Consider the following 11,284-nt stretch of genomic DNA (forward strand, 5'->3'; position numbering starts at 1 on the left):
CTAAGCATGTTCATGCATCATACTATATATTAAAACTGTTCTAATGAATAGTGGAATGATGTATGTGAATGTTTGCTGTATTTATAGATTTAATAATTCATTCATTTATAAAGAGTAGTGTAATTGATTAAAATCTATAATCTAGATTGCATGCAAACATAGGTCAATTTGTTTAAAAAAAAATTGTTTAAAATTGGCTTATGTTATTTCTGATGGGATTAGAAATAGGTTAATCTTTTAATTTGTTTTAATAGGATTAAAATGAATTTGAATAAACGACTAAAATTTATAAAATAATTTCCCATAAGGGACCTTTGTCTAAGGAAGGTTCTATTTAGGAAGGGGTATTTAAGAAAACAAAACAAAATACCTGTACTTGGGAACCGACCTGAAAGGTAAATTGGGCAAATATTTTATAAGCATGCAATGAATTATCAATTTTATTAAAAGAGTTTAATAAATGAAATCAAGTATTGTTAAATCATTCAATATAAATGTTATATTAAATGACGTTGGAAAATTCATTAGTCGGGGTTTTAATTAAGTATAATAAAATATTAAAATAATTTAGTGGGAGGAAGTTGATATATATGATATATCAAATTTCAACTCTCACGTCTCTGAGTGTACACAACTTCTTAATGTTATTGTGCAGAATTTTCTCTAAGCCATAAGATCTCTCTACTCTCTAAAACCTTATTCTCCCTTCCCTCTCCCAATAGTTGTATACCACATATCCCTCTATTGGAATCCTAGAGAATAACAAGGTAACTCTCGTGGTAGTGTTCGAGATTGCACAAGTAGTTGTTCGTGGTCAAGACCATTAGAACCTTGGAGAGGATTGTTCATGGCACTTGGAGAATCTGCAAAGGTAAGAATCGTTTTAACCCTTTCCCTATTGCATGCTAATTTACGTGTTTATCTATTCCATCTAATACAACAATTTTTTTTATTGTAAAAATCGAATCTCTGGATGCAAGGTGATCTCACACGAGAGAGATGCTTCCGCTACGGTTGGGATCCGATCTCGGTTCGTTCAACTTCTACGATCCCGCATAAAAAAAAGTATTTGTGTTGACAACTGCTACATTTTTAAAAGAATGCCACATCAGGGAGCATAATCCACACAGTAAAATTGTGTTAAGTGAGCTTTTCAACGAAACTACTAAAACTTCAACAAGAGTTGTTGAAGATGATAGTACATCAATAAGAGTTGTTGATGTTTGTTCATCTTGTCAAGCACATATACCTCAACCATTGAATGAGCCTCGATATAGTGGGAGGGTTGCGAACTCACCTGTTCGTTATATTCATTTAACAGAAACCCTGACTGCCATATTAGATGGTGACTTTGGGGATCCATTGTTCTATAAACAAGCAACGAAAGATGTGGACAAAGATGAATGAGTCAAAGCTATAGATCTTGAAATAGAGTCTATGTACTTCAATTCAATCTGGGATCTTGTAGATCAACCTGATGGGGTAAAACCGATAGGTTGCAAATTGATCTACAAGAGAAAAAATGGATGTAAATAAGAAGTTACATACCTTTAAGGCTAGACTTGTGGCACAGGGTTGACGGAGTGGACTATGAGGAAATTTTCTCACCTATTGTGATGTTGAATATATCCATATTCTTCTTTCCATCACCATATATTATGACTATGAGATATGGCAAATAAACATCAAGACTTCCTTTCTGAATTGCAATCTTAAGGAGACCATCTATATGCAACAACCAGAAGGATTCATTAAACAAGGTCGAGAGCAAATGGTTTACATGTTTAACCAATCCATTTATGGATTTAAACAAACGTCTCAATTTTGGAATATAAGATTTGATACTACCTTTAGATCTTATGGCTTTGACCAAAATGTTGATGAGCCTTGTGTCTAAAAAAAAAATATCAACAATTCATTAGCTTTCCTAGTGTTGTATGTGGACAATATCCTACTCATTGGGAATGATGTAGGTCTACTAACAAAAACTAAAAAATGGTTAGCAACCCAAATCCAAATGAAATATTTGGGAGAGGTGCAGTTTGTTCTAGGGATCCAGATCATCAAGGATTGTAAGAATAAAACGTTGGCATTGTCTCAAGAATCTTATATTGACAAGTTGTTTCTCATATATTCGATACACAATTCCAAGAGGGGTTTATTACCTTTCAGACATGAAATTGTATTGTCTAAGGAACAATGTCCTAAGACACCTCAAGAGGTTGATGAAATGAGATGTATCCCCTATGCATCAACTATTGGCAATCTAATGTATGCAATGTTATGTACTCAACCTGTATTTACTATGTAGTGGGGAATTTTCAGTAGATATCAGTCCCATCTAGGGTTAGATCACTGGATAGCTGTTAAAGCCATCCTCAAGTATCTTCAGAGAATGAAGAACTACATGCTTGTGTATGAAGTTAAGGATTTGATCCTTACAGAATATACTGACTCTGATATCCAGATTGATAGGGATTCTAGGAAATTCACATCAAGATCAGTGTTCACTCTTAATTGAGCAGTAGTCTAGAGAAGCACAAAGCAAGGTTGCATTGTTGACTCTACCATGGAGGCAGAGTATGTAGCGGTTTGTGAAGCTACCAAAGAGGTTGTTTGACTCAGGAAATTTTTTTTATTGATCTGGAAGTAGTTCCAAACATGTCAAAGCCCATCACCATTTATTGTGCTAATAGTGATGTCGTGACTAATTCCAGAAAGCTTAGAAGCCACAAGTGAGGGAAGCATATAGAGCACAAATATCATCTTATCCGAGAGATTGTGCATCTAGAGGACGTGATCGTCACAAAGATCGTTTCAGAGCATAATTTTGGTGATCCATTTACAAAGACTCTCACGGCTAAAGTGTTTGATGGTCACCTAGAGAATCTGGATCTACGAGACATGCATCATCTAGTCTAGGATAAGTGGGAGATTTTATTGTCCGTGTATTGTATGCCCTAGTTTATCGTTTGGTGTACTATATATTATTTCATACTTTGTATTTGTACACCCCACTAGCTTTAGGACAAGTGGGAGATTGTTGGAGTTGATGCCTTAAATCTTGTGGTTTCATAGTTTGTAAAATTATTTGTACAAATAGATTATTTATTTAATAAAAAAAAAGTTGTTATTTTATTTGACATTAAGTTGTATTAACTTAAAACCAATAAACTAAGATCCAAGGTTTTTTGATGAAGCTTAAACATGTATGTAGTGACATACAGGTGGATCTTGTTTAAGCATTAACCTGAAAAGTCTTTAGTAGATGGAAAAAGTTGGGTATCTTATCCTTGTAACACTATGGATACGACCCACTTTGTAATTGTTACAATTATTGTAAAGTATTACAAATGATCTGATACTGATCATTCATGTGGAGACATGTGAGTAGGGGTATCCTATATAAAGAGTTTGTATAAGACCATTACTTAAAGAGACTTACATTTCACCAGGATGACCATATGTAACTTTGAGAAATCCTCTCTGCACTCCATCTTCTTCCCCAAATTAATTCTCTCAAGAAATTTCATCCCCTTCACCAAAACTAACAAGCACGCCCACAAAACTCTACTTGATTCTCACCTTGAGAATAGCGAGGTAGCCATTGTGGTGTTGTCCAAGTTTTGCTGTTTGTTTTAGTGTTCGTGGGAAGTATTTTCTTTATACATGATCTTGCTAGAGAGGAATTTGTGAAGGTTAGTAATTCTTCAAGGGTAAGATTACTCCTACCTTGTTTCCTCTCTGTTAACTTCTAGAAAGCATGATTAGGGTATTTTAATGTTTTCTAGAACGAAATTCTAAGACACGAGGCGATCAATAGCTTCCACTACGGGAATTCCATTCCCTTCAGTTATTACATTTGATTTATACTTGAGTTGATGCAATAGGTGTTATAATTTATCCAATTTAAGCTTTACAAAGACATTAGTTAACCTTACAGCAAAAGCTTATGAAATAGTAAAAATTAAAAATGAACTGTAAGTGCATCTTCCTTTCCGATGATTCAATCATATAAATTCCAAAGTTAAACGTGCTTAGTTTTGAGTAATTATATATTGGGCCACCTCTTGAAAACTTTTCTAGGAAGCATGTGAGTGGGGACAAAAGATATTGAAAGGACTCGTATAGTTTGTAGGGATAGTCTTCATTCTTAGAAGCAATTCACGATGATCAAGGATGACTTGTTGCTAGGTTGCAGGGGATAGAGGGGAATGTTGGAATATCAGGTGTTGAATCTTGATTTTGAATCCTAGACCTAGGGGCATTACACAGATCTACAACTCTATTTTAAAAATAACTTTCATATTTTATTAGAAATATTATATCATTATTTTAATTTGTAATTTAACATCTAAAATGTATATACTATTAAAAAAGATCATACATAAACCGCACAGATCCAAGTATAAGTGGATAAAGAATTTTGTTCTGTATGACAAATGTGTGGTAAATATCCAAACTTTTCAATCACAAAAAAAGAAATAGATACTTTAATTGTTGCGGCTTAGGTTGACAACGGATAAGATGCTTAATTACCTTTATTGATGTAAGATTTGATCTCCTCCACCACATTTATTGAACTAATTCAAATATTTAAATTCTATTGATTGAACTTTAATCGTGTTGTGAAATTGAGGAGCACGACGGGAACACGAATATGGAGAAAATATAATATAATAATATATTTATATAATAATAATAAATAAAGTAAAATAACTAAAATCATAAAATAATTAAAATTAAAATTGGATAAAATGAAAATTAATGAAATTTTGAAATGGATTTCTCACCAATGTGCATTCTCTTGAGATATACCAAATGTCACTATTTATAGGCAAAGTGGTAAGTAGGATGTGGACTTACATATACACCAAGCATGAATTATTACAAGGGACATGGACAAAATGAAAAATAACACATGGCTTTTAGGACACTAAGTATTGGACATCTATTTTTATGATATTTATAATACTCTTCTTTAGACGCCTATATATATATATGAAATATGTCTCGTTAAAACCATACTAGGAAAAACCCAATGGAAAAAAACCTTGTGAATAAAAAATAGTATATATTTCATATAATACATAATCCTAAAAGAATACAATACATTTACTCCCCCTCACTTACATCACTTAAGATCTTTGAGTCGCCGTATTCCAACGTTGTGCACCAATTTTTCAAAAGTTTCAATTGGTAATGCCTTTGTAAATAACTCTTCCAGGTTATCTTTCGAACAAATTTGTTGTATAGTGATATTGTCATTTTCTTCAAGAACATGAGTGTAGAAAAGCTTCGTTGAAATATGCTTTGTTCAATCTTCTTTAATACATCCTCCTTTGATTTGGACTATGCAAGCTATGTTATCTTCGTATAATATTGTTGGAAGATTTTTATTCGAAGAAAAGCCACACATTCCACGAATGTGCTAAGTCATTGACCTTAGCCATACACATTCTCTTCTAGCTTAGTAAATTATAAGAATTTCAACATGATTTGAGGAAGTGGTCTTTCTGGTCTGTTTCACCGATTGCCATGATACAACAGTTCCTCTATATGTAAACAGATAACCTGTTTAAGATTTAGCGTTATGTGGATCAGATAAATATCCATAATCTGTATAACCAACTAGATTAAAATTTTATTTATTTGAATAAAACAAACTCATATCGATTGTTCATCGGAGATAACGTAGTATATGCATAATTCTATTCCAATGTCTTTTTATAGGAGAATAACTATATCTAGCTGATAAATTTACTAAAAATGCAATATTTGGTTTTTTATTATTAGCAAGATACATAAGTGCACTAATTACACCAAGATATGGTACTTCAGGACGAAGGAGTTTTTTATTATCTTCTCGAGGTCGAAATATATCTTTCTTTACATCCAATGAACGAACTTCCATTGAAAATTTAATGGATGTGCTTTGTCCATATAAAATCTTTTCAAATTTTTTCCTGTATAAATTGATTGATGAATAAATATTTCATCTGCTAAATACTCAATTTGCAAACCAAAGAAAAAAAATATTTTTCCGAGATCTTTCATTTCAAATTCTTTCTTAAGATATTATTTGTCTTTGAAAGTTAATCAGGAGTTCCAATAATATTCAAGACATCAACATATACAGTTATAATAAGAAATCCTAATTATGATTTCTTTATAAAACCACATGAAAATATTGGATTATTTTGATATCCTTCTTTCAATAAATACCCACTTAGGCGATTGTACCACATCCGTTCTGATTGTTTCAATCAATATAGTGATCTCTGTAACTTTATTGAATACCATTCCCGGGAATTTGATGTATATGTTTCAGGTACCTTAAATCTTTATGGAATTTCTATATAAATATCATTATCAAGAGATCCATATAAATATGTTGTGACTACATCCATAAGATACATATCTATACTTTTGTACACAGTTAAGCCAATTAAATATCTTAGTGTAATCGCATCCACCACTGGAGAATATGTCTCTTCATAATTAATACTAGGTCTTTGTGAAAAACCTTGTGCAACTGGTCTTGATTTGTATCTTGAGACCTCATTATTTTCATTTCTTTTTCTCACAAATACCCATTTGTATCCCACAGGTTTGAGATATTCTAGTGTTTGGACTACTGGTCCAAAAATCTGTCATTTTGAAAGTGAGTTTAATTCTGCCTTGATTGTATCTTTCCACTAAGCCCATCTTTTCTATGTCGACATTCTTCAACATATTTTGATTCATGATTCTCATTTTTAGATATAATATCAAGAGCAACATTATATGGAAAAATGTTGTCAAAAACTACATTGGTTCATTCCATTTTTTTCCTGTCATGACATAGTTTATTGAAATCTCATCATTATCTTTATGTATTTCACTTTCCTCACTAGTCATGTCAAGGATTCCTTCATGGGTATTTACATCCTCAACCAAGTCTTTTTTACTATTACTTATTTCGTTTTCAATTATTTTTGTCTTTGAAACCCACTGGTCTACCAAGCTTCTGGCGTGTTCCAGACTCATTAGCAACAATTTGTTGTGTTAGGATATCATTTTTTTATGGAACATTTGCAGCTGGTATATGTGACTTAGTTACTTTCTTTGCATCTATAAATGCATCTGGTAATTGATTTACTATATTTTACAAATGAATTATACTCTGGACTTCAAGTTCACATTGATCTATATGGGGATCTAAATGAGACAATAATGATGAATTCCATGTAATTTCTTTTTTCAATTTCTTAATTCCTCCCCAAATCTTTCAAAATTTGTCTCATTAAAATGGCAATTACCAAATCATGCAGTTAATACATCGCCCGTCAGGGGTTCAAGATATTTAATAATTGATGGGGAATCATATCCAACATACATTTCTAACCTCCTTTAAGGACCCATCTTAGTACGTTGTGGTGGAGTAATTGGAACATATACTGCACACCCAAAAATTCTCAGATGGAAAATATTTGGCTCATGACCATAAGCTAATTGTAATGGCGAGTACTTATAATAAGCTACTAGCCTAATGCGTACAAGTGACACTGCATGCAAAATAGCATGTCTCCATACAGATGAAGGAAGCTTGGCTCTCATAAGTAATGGTCTTGCAATTAATTGCAAATGTTTCATAAATGATTCTGCTAAACCATTTTGTATATGAACATGAGTTACAAGATATTCGACACTTATCCCAATTGACATACAATAACTATCAAAAGCTGGGGATGTAAATTCACCAGCATTATCAAGATGGTCTCAATTGTATAATAAGGAAATTGTGCTCTTAACTTAATTATTTGAGCAAGTAATCTTGCAAATGCAAGATTTTGACTTGATAGTAAGCATATGTGTGACCATCTACTGGATGCATCTATTAATACCATAAAATATCTAAATGATCCACTTGGTAGGTTAATAGGTCTACATATATCACCATGAATTCATTCTAAAAATGCAGGTGATTCAGTCCTCACTTTAGCTGGTGATGGTCTAATTATTAATTTTCCTTGAGAGCAAACATCACATGATAATTCATTAGATTGAAAAATCTTTTGGTTCTTCCATGGGTGTCCATTTGAATTCTCAATAATTCTCCTCATCATTATAGATCTTGGATGACCCAATCGGTCATGTCAAATTGTAAATATGTTTGGATTCGTGAACTTTAGGTTTATTGTTGCATATGTTTCAATTACTTGTATATAAGTATAATACAGTCCAGAATATAAAGCAGATAATTTTTCCAATATACGTTTTTAATTTGAGATAGTAGAGATAATATATAAAGATCCACATTATTCTTACTATTAGTCGCAATGTGATAACCATTGTAATGTATATCTTTAAAATTTAGAATATTTCTCTTTGATTGATTAGAGAACAATGCATTGTTAATTATAAATTTTGTTCCGCTAGGCAAAATAATATTTGCTTTTCCAAAACCTTCGATCAAGTTTGTAGAACCTAATATTGTATTTCATTTTTCTATAAACATTGTCAATTTAGAAAAGTATTTTTTATTTGTAAGTATTGTATGTGTAATTGTAAGAGTAATCAACATACAGCGGAAGCAACAAGGATCAATAAGCATTATAATTCATTAATTTTGGCTATAAATAAAGCATGCTCAAATAATAATAAGAGGGTTTCATGCAATACATTTGTTGATCTTCTTTAAACTCGAAATCAACTGCAAATCTTCTCCAAAACTTGTTGTGAACCACCTCAAGATCTTACCTACTATTCTCTTGGTGCGTTAGATTGTTGTGGGACTCAAAATAAGCTTGAATGAAGGGAACTTGGAGAAGAACTCACTGCACCATCCACTTTGAAGAACACCTTTCTTCAACTCAAAATTTTCACCAAAAACTCAATTGATGCATGCCTCAATTCCACTTCCATCTTCTCTATTTATTATAGGACAATCATGCAAAGAAGAAGGTTGTATGAGATGTAGCTTATGCTTGGTGAATTGAAGCAAGAGCTAGTGAGATTGGTGTGAGCTCCTTGGTTAGGTGAGTGGAGGAAACCAACATTTCCCAAAATCTGTGTTTTCCAAATTTCTAATTTCAAATTGATTTCTAAAACCAATTTGATTTCAAAAATTGAAAATATTATTAATTTTACAAAATTAATTTCACAAATTAATTTCTAATTAATAATAATTAATTAAATAAATAATTTAATTAATTTAATATCAAATATTAAATAATTTTATACAAATTCCACCTTTATGAATTTAATATTTAAATCATATTTAAATATTAATTAATTCTCCCAATTTCGTTTAATTCCAAAATTAAATGTGTAATTATATCTCATATAATTACTAATTCCCTTAATTCTACTTTGAACGTTTCAAACTAACTTATCATGCTACTCTAAAGCTGATCCATTTACGAAGCTAGTAGGGGGACCTTGTGAACCTATAGATCAATGGTTCCAATGTTTCGAGATTAATTAGCTAAACTCTTTACACTGAATTAACCACAATTCGTTAACTAATGGGTCACTTCATTAAAGTCCATAATTGCACTCCCTCACTGTAGATATATTGTGTCCACTTGATATAACTATGATTAGTAAGTTAACCTTTCATAGGTTGTTCGTAATAATGGTTGGGTCAAATGTCTGTTTTACTCTTGAGACACCTCTCTTCCTTAATTCCACTGATCTCTAATGAAGAATTGGATTTGTGATTCGATCAACAAACTGAGTCCTTCTTGGGCCAATGAGAGGATGGGGCCCCTTGTTCAAGACCCGGAGTCAACACTTAAGGGAATAACTTCTCTACACCTCTCTTTCACTTATAGATCCACTTACACCCAATAGGTCTTACCCCATCAGGTGGATCAACAAGCTCCCAAACATTATTGAAGTACATAGACTCCATTTCTTGGTTCATGGCCTTAACCCATTCATCTTTGTCAACATCCTTCATTGCTTTCTTAAAAGACAACGGATCCTCGACCCCATCATTCGTAATGACGTTTTGGGCTTCAGTAAAACCCATGTAGCGATTTGGTGGGTTCATAACCCCTCCACTACGTCGAGGTAGTCTCAACTCTTGAGCTGGTTGACTAGACGTCCCGACCTCAACAACTTTTGTTGATCTGTCAGTTTGTTCAAAAACTCTTGTTGAACCCTCAGTAGTCTCAGTCTCACTTGAGATCTCACGTAAAACGAGCTTACTTCGGGGCTTATGATCCCTCATGTGATCTTTTTCCAAGAAGATAGCATTAGTGGAAACAAACACTTTGTTCTCACTTGGATCATAGAAGTATCCTCCTCTCGTTTCCTTGTGGTAGCCCACAAAGAGGCAAACCTTCGAACGCGGTTCCAACTTCTTTAGATTAGTCACAAGCACATGTGTCGGACAACCCCAAATCCTAAAGTGGCGTAAACTACCTTTACGGCCTCTCCATAACTCAAAAGGTGTTCCAGAAACACTTTTCGAGGGAACGTTATTTAGGATATAACATGCAGTCTGCACTGCATAACCCTAAAACGAGTCTGGAAGATGAGTATAACTCATCATAGATCAAACCATGTCCAACAAGGTCCTGTTTCTTCTTTTAGATACACCATTATGCTGAGGTGTACCGAGGGCCGAGAATTGGGACACAATCTCATGTTCTATCATATAGTTCTGGAATTGGAGGTCCAGATACTCTCCACTACGATCAGATTGTAGTGTTTTTAACTTCTTACCTAACAAGTTTTCAACTTCAGCCTTATACTCCTTGAACTTGTCAAGGGCTTCAGACTTACGTTGCATTAGGAAGAGATACCCAAACCTTGAATAATCATCTATGAAAGAGATGAAATATTCATACCCACCTCGAGCTCTAACATTCATCGGACGACAGAGGTTTGAATGTACAAGCTCCAAGCTTGAAGGGTTTTGTGTCAACACGTCCTATGGTCTCTGTCTTCATTGGTTCACACGCGTGAAATCATTCTGTATGCCCTCGTGTCACCTTCAGAGCGTCCCCTTCGGATGGGTTTTGTCAGTTGGTCAATATCAAGTGAACTCCAGAAATGGATAGGGTCGGCTTTAGGTTTTTCCCCAATCTAAATTTTTTCCCTTGTGATTGGACTTGGGATGGACCTCTAGGGCTTAAAATGGCGGGTCACACTTACAGAAGATTGCTAAGTAAGTTAATTGATCTCTTGGCCTAATCAATGATGACTTGGTCATTATAGGAACCAGAGTTGTGTTCTGGTAATATGGACTGGTTTGAGGAAAACTTCTCAACAATGATGGAGTGGACCTCCT

This window comes from Benincasa hispida, chromosome 8, assembly GCF_009727055.1.
Source record: "Benincasa hispida cultivar B227 chromosome 8, ASM972705v1, whole genome shotgun sequence".
In the NCBI taxonomy this organism is placed as follows: Eukaryota; Viridiplantae; Streptophyta; class Magnoliopsida; order Cucurbitales; family Cucurbitaceae; genus Benincasa; species Benincasa hispida.